The following is a 12,886-nucleotide window of genomic DNA, read 5'->3' on the forward strand; positions in this document are numbered from 1 at the left end:
CATACCATCAACAAACTCCGGCCAATTTCACTCACTGACTACTTGGCCAAAGTTGCAGAAAACTTCGTTACTGAATGGATCCTACAAGACATCCATCCCCAGCTCGACCCTCAACAGTTTGGCAACAGAAAGGGTGTGTCAACTACTCACTGATGACTAATGTGATGGACACTTTAGCTCGTAATGCTGACACCCCGAACACACTATCTACACTTGTGGCGACTGACTACAGCAAAGCGTTTCATAGAGTAGATCATACTATTCTTATCACCAAGCTGTTGAACCTTGGCACCCGCCCATCATTGATTCCGTGGATCTGCGATTTCCTGTGTGAACGCCAACAATGCGTTCGCTATGATGACACAATAGGCCTTTCTTTTGTTTGTAAACATTGGCGTCATTTTGTATGGGCTGCCGTAAGCGCATAAATTGAAGCCGTGGTTGGCAACATATTTTTCCAAAAAATTCCTCATAACGCCATCAACACATAGTAAAAAGGCATGTGTAGGAATTATTTGGAAGCTTTGTTGAAAATATTGTATTTTCAAGTATCAAATGATATTTTGGTGATCTGTAATAATTCTTCTTCATTTTGCAGTGTTGGACCTTCCATAGTTTTGCAGGCCGTGGTTGGCAAAAATGCAGTTTGCCAACCAAGCGCAGAAAGGTCTATATCTGATTGGCACACAACCATCGCTGGTGTTCCACAGGGTACCCGCCTGGGACCAATTGCATTCCTAGCGATGATCAATGATGCAGCATCAGACATATCTACCCACCATTGGAAGTATGTCGATGATATGACACTTATCTAAGAACTCAAACTATGTGATCAACCACTCCAAGAATACCACTCACTTAAAATACTGGGCCTAATCATCCAGTCAGATTTCAAATTGAATGAATGGGTGACGGACATTACTTCAAAAGCTATCCGGCGAATGTACATGCTCCGACTTTTAATTTTTTTTTGCATTGCCTTCAAAAGACCTGCTCACCATCTACATGGGGTACATCAGACCAATACTGGAATACGCAGTCCCGGTATGGTCACCTGGACTGACCCAGCAACAGAGTGACACCCTGGAACAAATCCAGAGAAGAGCTTGCAGAGTCATCGTTGGTTCCCAGTACAAGGGATATGAACAATCATTAAAAGATCTCAGTCTCTGCACTCTTCCTAAGAGAAGAGAGGACATCTGTTTATGTGTGTAACCTACTTAAAGATGACGAGTTTAGTAGCTGGTTACCTGTGCACAGATGCAAATCACATAATTGCCAATACAGTAGCCACCTCTCTATCCCTAACTGCAGAACAAATCGGTACAAAACAGCCCTGTACCCTACATTGTTAGGCTATGGAACTCCAAAAACAAGTGAACAATTTTTAAAGTGCTTCCTCATAATTAATCACTTTTTTTATTGACATTCATGTCTAATGGTTTATTGGAATAAAATCCGTTTTAATCATGGGAATATGTGTTATCCCTCCCGCCCACCCTCTCCTCCCTTATCTTCCCACGTAGCATTTTTGTCCTATTGTGAGTTTGATGTTTTAAGATAGTAATGTATTCCTTTGTCTTTTTTGTTGGTGTAAATCCATTTTTTAAGCCTAGAAACTTCTTACCCAAAGACCTTTTATCATTCTCACTCATCCATTTGTATGTAATAAAATGTAAATATTTGTATGTGTGGTCTTAAATGATTTTATTTAATTCCATGTTTATCCAATCGTTGGTCTTAAAATGATTTAATTCTATGTTTGTTCATATTCCTTTTCTTACCCTTCCCCTTTCATCCTCTCCCTTCCCAGTTTACCTTCCACATACCCTCTCCATGTCATGTTTTTATATGATTTAGTCTTGTGCTGCCCTTGTAAAGTAAAGTTTACGTTTTTTTATGATAATACATTGTAAATGTTCTTAACAATTCCGCTGCTGGCGGCGAAAAAAAGACATAATAATGAACCACTTAATAACAAAAATAATAAGGTTGTTCGGGATGAGAGCTAAAAATTAGATCAATAGTAGTTTCAGTAAATTCAATAACGCGGGTAGGTTCATGTATAAGTTGCGTCATTTGGAACAAACTAAAACATGAAGTTATAGGGTTTGAGGACGTACTGTTATCGTCTTTGGAAAATGTCACAATCGCCAGCTACGATAATTTCTTAACATTCACATGAGGCTCTATCTATAATACCACTTATTTTATCTATAAACTGTACAGAACTTGAAGGTGGCCTGTAAATAGAACTTATAAGCACAGGCTGCCTTTGCTTACATTTGAGTTCAACCCATAAACATTCATCTGTTTCTAGGTCATCACGGCGGATGAAAGTTATATTATTTCGGATGCACATTGCCACGCCACCCCCCGTGACGGTTTCTATCTCTTCTGACAATCGAGTATTCGGGGAGGTGAAGCTCCTCGTCAGTTGAGGAGTCAAAAATTGTTTCGTTTAAACAGATGATATCAAATGGGTTTGTAGACATCAATATCTTAAAATGGTCGAATTCGTTCATTCATTTTTTCATTGCACGTTTGTTCATTCATTTGTTCATTGCACATGCGCATTACGTGCTTACCGTGGAGATCATTCACCAGTGAGGACGGTTTTGCTTGTTTATTGCGGAAAACATCAAAATGGCGACCGGTGGTGCTCGCTTTGCGATTTTAACCGTGGAGGAACTGGGTGAAATTTTACACAATATTAATAAATCCACTGTTTTGTGTGAATGTTAAAGTTATTAAATGACACATTAACTATCTATTCTGTTTGTCTCCTTAAATTAAACTAATGTTTCACTGTATTCCCTTATACAGCACGATCAAAAACATGGTGGAATGGACCAATGAAATTACGCAGATGCTAGATGAATATTTATGAGGAATGGTAAAAGAAGCACAACATGCATGTTTTTGCGGGGAAATAGTGAAAACAAATAACCCCTCGGTGTTGGATGATCGGGCCTTCGCCTCGGGAGATAGTCCCAATCATCGAACACCTCGGGGTAATTAGTTTTCACTATTTCCCCACAAACCATGTTGTATTTGTATAATACTAGTATAATATCTATTTACAATGTACATGTAAATTGTGGGACTAGTTTATTTAATATCCTTGCGCACAGGATCTAGCTTGCCCCTATATATAGTCTGGTTCCCAGACCTAAAGATTCTGACTATTCCTGGTGAATCTTAGGTCCGGTAGCCTCCGGTAATACATTGTATTACATTTACGTCACGTGACCAAAACAGGAGGAATTCCTCCTTTTTCCGAAAATTTCCGAAGTTTGCCGAATTCGTTTCGTCGACAATCGGATAGCGCCCGAGTATTTCCGAGTATAATATAGGTTTAATTAACTGCTAATTGATTATTAAAATTTTGTTAAATGAGTTGATAATTAATATTCATTGCTTTTATTTAGAAAACTTGAAATTCAACGACGATTTTTTTTTTGCATCAAATACACTCGGATCGTATGGGCGAACTTTTTGCTGCGTCATGTACAATTTTGAATTTGACGACCGTTACCGAGATTTTCCAAAACTCGGTCTTCATTCGGCTCCGCCTGCTAACATTGCTATTTCGGTGCCTAATTTTGAAGACATTAGTCAAACATCAAACTGTATTATTATAACTGGATGATATTACGAAGCAAGTGATTTATTTAAAAATTTGATCCGAACATTAAAAGCTAAAAGTGATAAAAGGCAATCGGAAACGAAGCCGAGCTTTGGAAAAGGACCATCAACGTCGTCATGTTTATTTTTGGCAACGGAGGCTGCCTGCAGTGACCTACAATTTAGACGTGAGCGTCGGGAATAATTATCAGGTCTGGGAACCAGACTGCCCCTATATAAAAGGGCCACGTGAGCGAATTAAAGTTGTTGAGTTTTGTAACACCTATCGCCCGGCGTTTTTGTTTCGTTCTTTGCGTTCATACATTAATTTACTACTACGATACAACATTTGGCGAATGGCGACTGCGAGCTCCCTAACTCAACCCTCCCCATTCCTACACGAAGCGGGAGAACTGGCGGTAATTTGGAAACAGTGGGTTTCAAATTTTGAAAATTACCTACTTGCGATAGGTGGTGATGAGTTTCGCCGAAGAGAAAGAAAGCAATCCTACTTCACTGTCTCGGTGTGGAGGCACAGAGAGTCTTCACAACCCTTCCCCAGAGTACAGAAAGCCCCCCACCAGGTACGAATGACTACATGCATGCGGTTCAAGTTCTTCAAGAACATTTCCAGCCAGCGGTACACGTTGCAGCTGAACAGTCAGTACGCAGTGCACACGATGAGGTCAAATCCCGAATTTTATTTGCACGGCCTACATCACGAAACCGCCACGAGACTTACAAATGGTTTTTAATATTTATAGCCTGGTACCTTACAATTTGCCTTTCTTAAGTACATTGTAAGTCAGGTAACATGTCAGTTCAACTAGCCATAGAGGGCGCCCTTCGCCCAAAACTTTTTGGTGTCATATACAGGGGGTTAAATTTTTCCAATTTTCTCTTTTAGTGTTTGATTGTTGTTTCTAGTAGGCCACTACATATTTTGAAGGGGGCAGAACATTAAAAAAGTGAAAAAAGTGAAATAATACCCACCCCTACTGCTGGCCAAAGAGCCTTATCAGCAACCAGGCACTATACGAACTGTGCAATGAAGAACCCCTCTCATTAAAGGTCACAAAGCAAAGATGGTCAATATTAGGCCATGTCCTACGTATGGACCCTGACACACCCGCTCAGAGGGCCTTAGACTTTGCCGTTACTGGCTCTCAAGCCTACAAACCCAGACGAGGACAGCATTGCATAAATCTACTGGGCACAATACGTGCTGACCTCAAACGGGCTGGACTCGGACCCCTCCGCACCGCAAGACAACTCCATTGCCTACGGCAACTCGCCTACGACAAGACCAGGTGGCCGAAGACCAGTGTGAAGGACTGATTGCGGCTGAGGGATGTCAAATCCGACTACCGCAGCTGCAGTACACAGTTTATATATAAGGAAAGATAAAACAAACATTTAATGTGTGTGTTTATAACTCCTTTTATTTTTGGCTGAGGTAAACTAACCCATTTGCCCCTGGCCTCCCTTGACTCCTCTGATCGGAAGAAACTCTGCACCTGATGAAATAATAATTATATAGGGTCTCGTGATTCAAACTGGGTCAAATGGTTTGGCTTTTCCAGTGAAATCTTTAAAACTCAGGATGTTTACGCCCATAATATTTATAAAATCCAAAAAATATAAACACTTGACAGGGTTTGAGTCACGAGACCCTGTAAAGGGTGCAGACCAGTAAAAAGGTCCGAAATTGCCGACGGCGGCCAAATCACGATTTGCATGCCCTCAAATTCTTTAGTATTAGAGCATTTTGAAGGCCGTGAACTTGATGATTTGTAAAAAAAAAAGAAGAAGGTTGGAAGCCGTGCAGAGGACTGCGAGCTCGTATTTCTGTGAAATGTGGATAATGATTAGGCCCTAAAATGGCTCTAATTTGCAATGGAGCGTAGGCGTACATTTTCAAAATAGCGATGGGCTTCAGGACTGCTTTTGTTTTTAGGTGTGATCATCTTTGGATGGAATTTTCTCCCAAAAGTCATCAGTTAACCCCCAGAAAATTGAACAGAAAATAAATGATGATGAAATAAGCTTTAATTTGATGTATGTCTTAAACACCTCGGAGAGTTGTGAGTATTCTTCCTGAATTTATGAAGTGGGGGCATTTATCATTGGGGTCTATGGAAATTTATTTACTGGTCTGCAACCGTAAGTATTATTTCATCAGGTGCAGTTTTTCTTCAGATCAAGGTACTAGTCCGTAGGCTACGGGGGGGGGGGGGGGGGGGTGTCCCAGTGCATCCCCCCCCCCCCCCCCCACCCACCGCCACTGGTATTTTTTGTAATCGTTGACATGTCCCAAATAGGCAAAAAGATGTTAACAGTGAAAGTTTAGGAATGCACAAGCTCAGGAGGCCACTTATTGGAACCGTTTATGATTGAGCTCACATACATTGCCGTGGCACTAGGGTTGGAAGGGGAAGAAACAAAACACCATAACCTGAGCAGACCTTGACCGATCTTAATCAAACTTGGTATAGCTAATCTTCGTATAGATAATCTTATTTGAAAAGTATCTTTGGTTGTCATGAAAACTAACTACAGGGTGCGCTAGAGTCAAAAAAATATTCAAAAAATTATAATATTTAGCGATTTCAGTTTACTGTTAATCTTGATAGCCACCAAATCCTAAAACAGCACCTAGTTTATGATTATCTAAGTACTGTTGAACTAATTTGAGAGTGAGGTCTTGGAAAATTGAAAATTAAATAACTTTTGAATTAGTTAAACACCGTCCTGCTGAATCCAGGTTCTGGTATTCTTAGTCAAATCTAGACCATTATGTTAAAACGTACATGTACATGTCTTTCTTTCTTTTTTCAATGTTACAAACCCAGACTTGGTCACTCTGCCAAGCGTACGCGCTCGTTTGTTCCATGTTTTTACACAGTCTATGGAGATCAATTTCGCTGTGATTGTCTTCTATCCTTTTTGGGAAGAAGCCAATCACAGCGCAGTGTTTCAGGTAATTAGCTCATAAAACGCGCGCAGATTATTAAATTTGATAGAAAAAAATATTGAAAATGCCGATAAATATGTTTTTATGCATTGTATAGTCAAATATTACTATCAATAATATATTTTGAGACACAGGCCAAATTATAAAAACATGTTATTTTGACCATAAAATGCAATGGATAGAAGTGTGAAATATATAAATAAAGGTCACATGACCATAATTTTCAATCAAACTGGGTTCCACTTGGGACTCAGTTGGGAAGATGTAAGCTGAGTTGCCCAACTGTGCACATCTTGTGCCCAAATGGGTGCAAGTCGCAACATTTTTGCCCAGATTTCCCAGATAGTGCCCACTTGGGACCCATTTGTGACAATATTGGGGCCCAATTCCCCAGTCAAAAAAACCTTACTGGGTCCCAATTGTTTTGCTAGCTGGGTCTATACGTTCATGTTCAGACAAAATCAAACATTCTGGGTCCGCTCATAAGTCAGACGCCTCATATAGGTCCGACGCCTCATAAGTCCGACAAAATCGCATCCCCTAACCAAATAATGGTCCATAAGTCCAACGCCTCATAGCTCCGACGCCTCATAGCTCCGACGCCTTATAAGTCCGACAAATTAAACGCCTCGTTTTTCCGTTGTCGGACTTGTGAGGCGTCGGACCTATGAGGCGTCGGACTTAAGAAACGGCCCCAAACATTCGCTGAACTTTTACACAAACCCACATGACAGTTCAAGATGGAATTGTCAAGTGATTTATGTGAAGTTCATTGACTGTTTGAACCTGTTTGAACATGAAGGTATAGAATGACTAAAGACATTATATTCATCGGCATTTTCATTTTTTTTTTATTGAAGGCTCTCTCGGGATTATTTCTTGGAGAAAAAAACCTCTTCGTTATAATGTGTTGAATTTATCTCACCTGGGATACTAATCGAACAGATGTTATCACATTTCCTCCGGAGAATCAAGTCTTTAGGTGTTGACTGAAATTTCTTTATTGTGATTGTATAACATCCTGGTTTTAAAGATTCCACTGGAAAAGCCATTATCATTTGATTGAGTTAGAGTCACGATGCCCAGTAAGTAATATTTCATCAGCTTTTCTTCAGATCAGATCAGAGGAGTCAAGGTATAGGTTCAATGCTAATGGGTTAATACCTAAGTGCACTCCCCCCTCAAAAAAGTTACAAAAACACACATTTATGCGATAACCAATATGAAAGTGCATCCAATCTTACATTCTATAAGTCAAACTTTGCAATAGTCGGCTGTTCCTGATGATGTGCATTATCAGTCAGTCAGTCAGTCATTTAGTTACATGTAGTTAGATAAGTACAAACTAAGAGGACACTAGAGGCTGGCCCTCCGGAACAAGCAAAACTCTATTTTAATCATACAGTTTTCCATTTGCATCAAGATATATCAATTAGTACGTATGCATTGTGAATTGTAAATTCAGTAATAGTAGACAGACGATGTAATTAATGCTTTGTTATCCGCGGAGCTATAGGAAACAGATACTCGCTTACAAATCGAAAAGGGATGTGTTTACATGTACAACAGGGGGCATAATAAGCTGAGAAACACCCCAGATAGTGTGTGTGACCATCATGCCAGTTGTGGGGTATGGATAGTGGTTGTACATGGTGTTTACTTCGTGTATGATCAAACAGTAAACACAAAGACATTTCATTTCTGTTTTTTTTTATTTAGTTTTTTTTTGTTTTTTTGCGAGGTTTCGATTGAGCACGGGTGTGCACGACTACAATTAGCTACACGTCACGAACGTGTACGCAGTCGTTCTGCCGCGACAAGCAGAAGGTTGCAGACCAGTAAATAAACTTCCATAGACCCCAATGGTAAATGCTCACACTTTAGAAATTCGGGAAAATACTCACAACTCTCCAAGGTGTTCGAGACACACATCAATTTAAAGCTTATTTCATCATCTTTCATTTTCTTTTCAATTTTTGGGGGTTAATTTATGACTTTTAGGAGAAATTTCCATCCGAAGATAATCACCCCTGAAAATAGTCCTAAAGCCTATCGCCATGTTGAAAAACGATGCCTACACTCCATTGCAAAATAGAGCGCTTTTACGGCCCCAATTTCATTCAAATTTCACAGAAATACAAGCTCAGGGTCCTGTGCACGGCTTCCACCCTTACCTTTTTTTTTACAAACCCTTAAGTTCATGGCCCACAATATGCTCAAATACTAAAGAATTTGAGGGCATGTAAGTCGTGATTTGGTCAGCGCATGCAATTACTGGCTTTACTGGTCTGCAACCTTTAAAGAAGCAAAGATGTGTAAAATCCCCCAAACCAGTTGTACGACATGTGGAAGGATGGATAACTCTTTTTTTAATCAAATATTATTTCATTAAGATATGGGGAAAAAAACCTCTGGGTTCGATGTCTGGCATGGTCTGAAAACAAGCCCTTTGTTCATGCTGTTTGCAGCTGCCCTGCTGTAGGGCGCCCCCAACGGGAGTTAATTGAGTTGCAGCTACACTAGCAACCCCCCAATCACCCCCCCCCCCCCCCCCCCCCCCCCCACTCACAGCGCATATCTCATAGACGCATACGTAGTTACAGTAAATAACGCGCGCCCTCATGCGTCGAATCCGGACCATCATGTTAAAAACGTACATGTACATATTATTTTCAAGTGATGCAGCAACCCGCTAGCTAACTTTTGCACCACATGTATGCACATGCTCTGCAATACATGCACACACATGTACGTGTAATACGGATGCATACCTGCAAATAAACTCCCATAGACACTAGTGCTAAATGCCCATACTTCACAATTCTTTTAAAAATACTCAAAACTCACACAGGTATTCAAGCTGCACAGAAAAATGATAATCAAAATGTCATCTTTCGTTTTCTTTTCAATTTTGGTGGGTTGACCATTGACTTTTCGAGATATTTTCACCCAAAGAAGACGACCCCTATTTTCCCCAAAGCGGAAAAGTAGCCATTTTGAAAAACGATCCCTCCACAACATGGCAAAATAGCGCCACTTTCGAGCCCAATAGCATCCAAAATGCTCAGAATTGGAAGCCCCAAGTCCGGGCCAGAGGTTCATTACCATATCTCTTCAATTCCCCAATTTTACGGCGCTCAGAACTCTCTAATATAGAATATTTTGAGGGTATAACTTTTATTCATGAGCTTGGCGGATCGATTTACCGGTGTGCACCCTATAATAGCAGGCAACTTTTAAATTTTAACACAAAACCACATTCAGGACAAGCAGAATATCTCCAAAGTCAATTTTTTGAAGAAAAAAAATGAAAGAAAAATAGTATCCGAGGTCGATATTAAGGGTTGGTTAACGGCCTGTTGTGAAATTATTCGGTCGCGCCAAACTAGGCACAGGGTTCGCGCATGACAGTCTCCCTTCCTGCCATGGGCTTTGAGTTCATTGAGTCTGGTGGGGAGACGGTCCCTGCCAGTCTCGCCGATATACACTTTGCCACATTGACATGGAATCTTGTACACCCCTGGCCTGCATTCTGGGTCACACCGATCCTTGTGTGAAGTCAGCAGGTTCTGCATCTTCAGAGGGGCTGCGTGGAAGACTCGAATTCCATGCTTTTGGAGGATGCATTGGATGTGATGAGAAGTGGTGCCTAAGAAGGGGAGGGTGATGGAACTACAATCCTGGCCAAATCTCACTGGGCCCCCAACCCCCCGGCCCCCGGTCAATGTTGTCTCTCATTGCGCGGTGTGTGCTCCATCCCCTGAAGAGAACAACATTGACCAAGGGAGTGGGGGAGTTGGTGACCATGGCAGGCTCAGGAAGTGTCCCAACCATTTTGGCCGGGATTGTCTGAATGTACAATAGCCTTGATATTGGAATTGGATATTGCGCGTAGTACGCGCTCAAATAATAATACACACACGCGCGCGCTGGTGGTCAATGCACACGATTCACCATGACTGCGCACCATGTCATTTTGGCCGATATTTTTACAAAATACCGATTGTGTTCGACGTGAAAGCCGTATTAGGATTCACAAGCAACGTATCATCTTCTTCAATTTGTTTTAATCTCTCATTTCGGCCAAAATGGCATGGTGAACCGTCATGGTGAACCGTTACGATGCACGCAACTATAAAGTTGTGATTCTAAAGAATTCGAACATTAAATTTCCATTTTTGTATTACTATCAGTAATTTTTATCTGTGTTCTTTCATTCATCCTTCGGACGCCATTTCATATTTTGGAAACAAAACTCAAGAAAACAGCTCCCCAAACGGCATGTCATGCATATTTTGAAAAATGAAAAAAAATTCAGACAATCCTGGCCAAATCTCACTGGGCCCCCAACCCCCCGGTCACTGTTGTCTCTCATTGCGCGGTGTGTGCTCAATCCCCTGAAGAGAACAACATTGACCGGAGAAGCGGGGGAGTTAGTGACCGTTGGAGGCTAAGGTTGTTTCCAAGTGTCCCAACCATTTTGGCCGGGATTGTAGGGGCCCTAACTACATGTAGTTGGCTTTGGGCATAGGAGAGGTAGCCCAGGGTGGTGGTGGGTAGGCAGCCGATAGGCGCATTACACCCCCCCCCCCCAACCTCCCATCCTACCAATGCATATAACGCCCTCGCTTAATAAGTTTTTCCTGATTATTGTACTTGTATCACACAAATTCCCTTTTTCGATACTTGAATTTTGCCCCCGCCAAGCGCATTTCTCAATTTGAATTTCGAAAATCCACCACTAGATTTCATTTAAGGCTCTGCATAATTCATATTTTAGCATACCGATTCGTCCTAAATTTGTGAAATTCGTCTCGTGTAGCTATCGGCGTTGAATTGAAAAAGCAAAGTCGTTTTGAAGCTCTGGCAGGAGCTTCTACATACAAGGGCGGATCCAGGGGGGGCCAAAGGGGGCCATGCCCCCCCCCCCCCCAAAAAAAACCATTTTCTTTTTTTATGTGACATCGCAATAAAGGCAGGCAATGAGTACACCACCATCTTTTCCTAAAAAAAACCATTGGTTAAAGTGGTCAGAAATTGCCTCAGATCGCACCACAGAGCATCTAGAATCCAAAAATTTTTCGGGGCCCTAATTTTTTTTGACCCACTTTTTGGGGTGACCAAAACTTGTTTTGGCCCCCCAAAAAATTGTGTTCTGGATTCGCCCTTGTCTACATATCACTTGTTGGTCGATCGATCGATCGGTCGGTCTCATTCAATGCCAGGGGTACCATTTCTGATCACTTTTTATACACTGAAACTTACACACGCGCCTATATGGCGGGATGTAGTGTAATTAATATTATTAAACCTAAAATTTACAAATTAGGTGCAGTGACACAGACTTCATACTTTCCATGCACACAACAGATGCATTGTTCCTGCTCAAACTTTTTAATTTCAAGTTTACAAACTTTGTTGAAATGCAATACTTTACGATACAAAATATGATAAGTCAAACCTCAAGGGAACAGGTTCAAAATTTGACTGAAGCCGAATTTTGAATTAAGCAGGTTGTATATTATTGTTATACTACTGAAGGTAATGGATTTTTTGTTTGACTTAACAGTTGTTTTGAGTTATCAGAGTTTGACTTGTCAACATTTCACTGTACTACATGTAATGTAAAAACAGCACACAAAACTCTGAATACATACAAAGCAGGGTAGACTCAAGGCTTCGTAAAAATTGCCAACACTAATGACTAGACAGTTTTAATTATATTAGCCTATAAATGGCAAACTTGGTGGTGAATAGAACAGATATGTGTTGAAGACAAAGATAGATGTTAGTTTCATATTTTACATTCATATTCTCTGCATTTAACTCTGCGAGATAACAAGGGTCACAATGTACATGCAACCTGCATGTAGACTCTTGTGCATGTAGTATGACGACTGACATGCATAGTGTGAATCTTCACATACTTGAAGCACAGTGGGACAACTTCATATTGTCCAATGATGAACAACCATGTCCATGATGAACAACCAACCACACCCCCCGGCGGGTGTGAAACACGCCGTTGGCTGGCTGGCTGGCTGGTTGGTGAGTGGATGGGTGGTTGGTGGGCAGTTTACTCAGTCGTATTGTATTCATGCAACTGGAGTATTACAGCTTTGCATTCGAAGACCTGTTTGAAAACACTGATGCACATTTGTCTGATTGCATATTTTTGTATACATTGTATTAGTTGACGCCCCATTCGGATGCACGGACGGTACCGAATTAAAGCCGTCTTCACACGTTGGTCGACCGCCCTGGGTTGTACCACTTGGTACTTGT

Source organism: Patiria miniata, unplaced genomic scaffold, assembly GCF_015706575.1.
Source record: "Patiria miniata isolate m_02_andy unplaced genomic scaffold, ASM1570657v1 HiC_scaffold_5, whole genome shotgun sequence".
In the NCBI taxonomy this organism is placed as follows: domain Eukaryota; kingdom Metazoa; phylum Echinodermata; class Asteroidea; order Valvatida; family Asterinidae; genus Patiria; species Patiria miniata.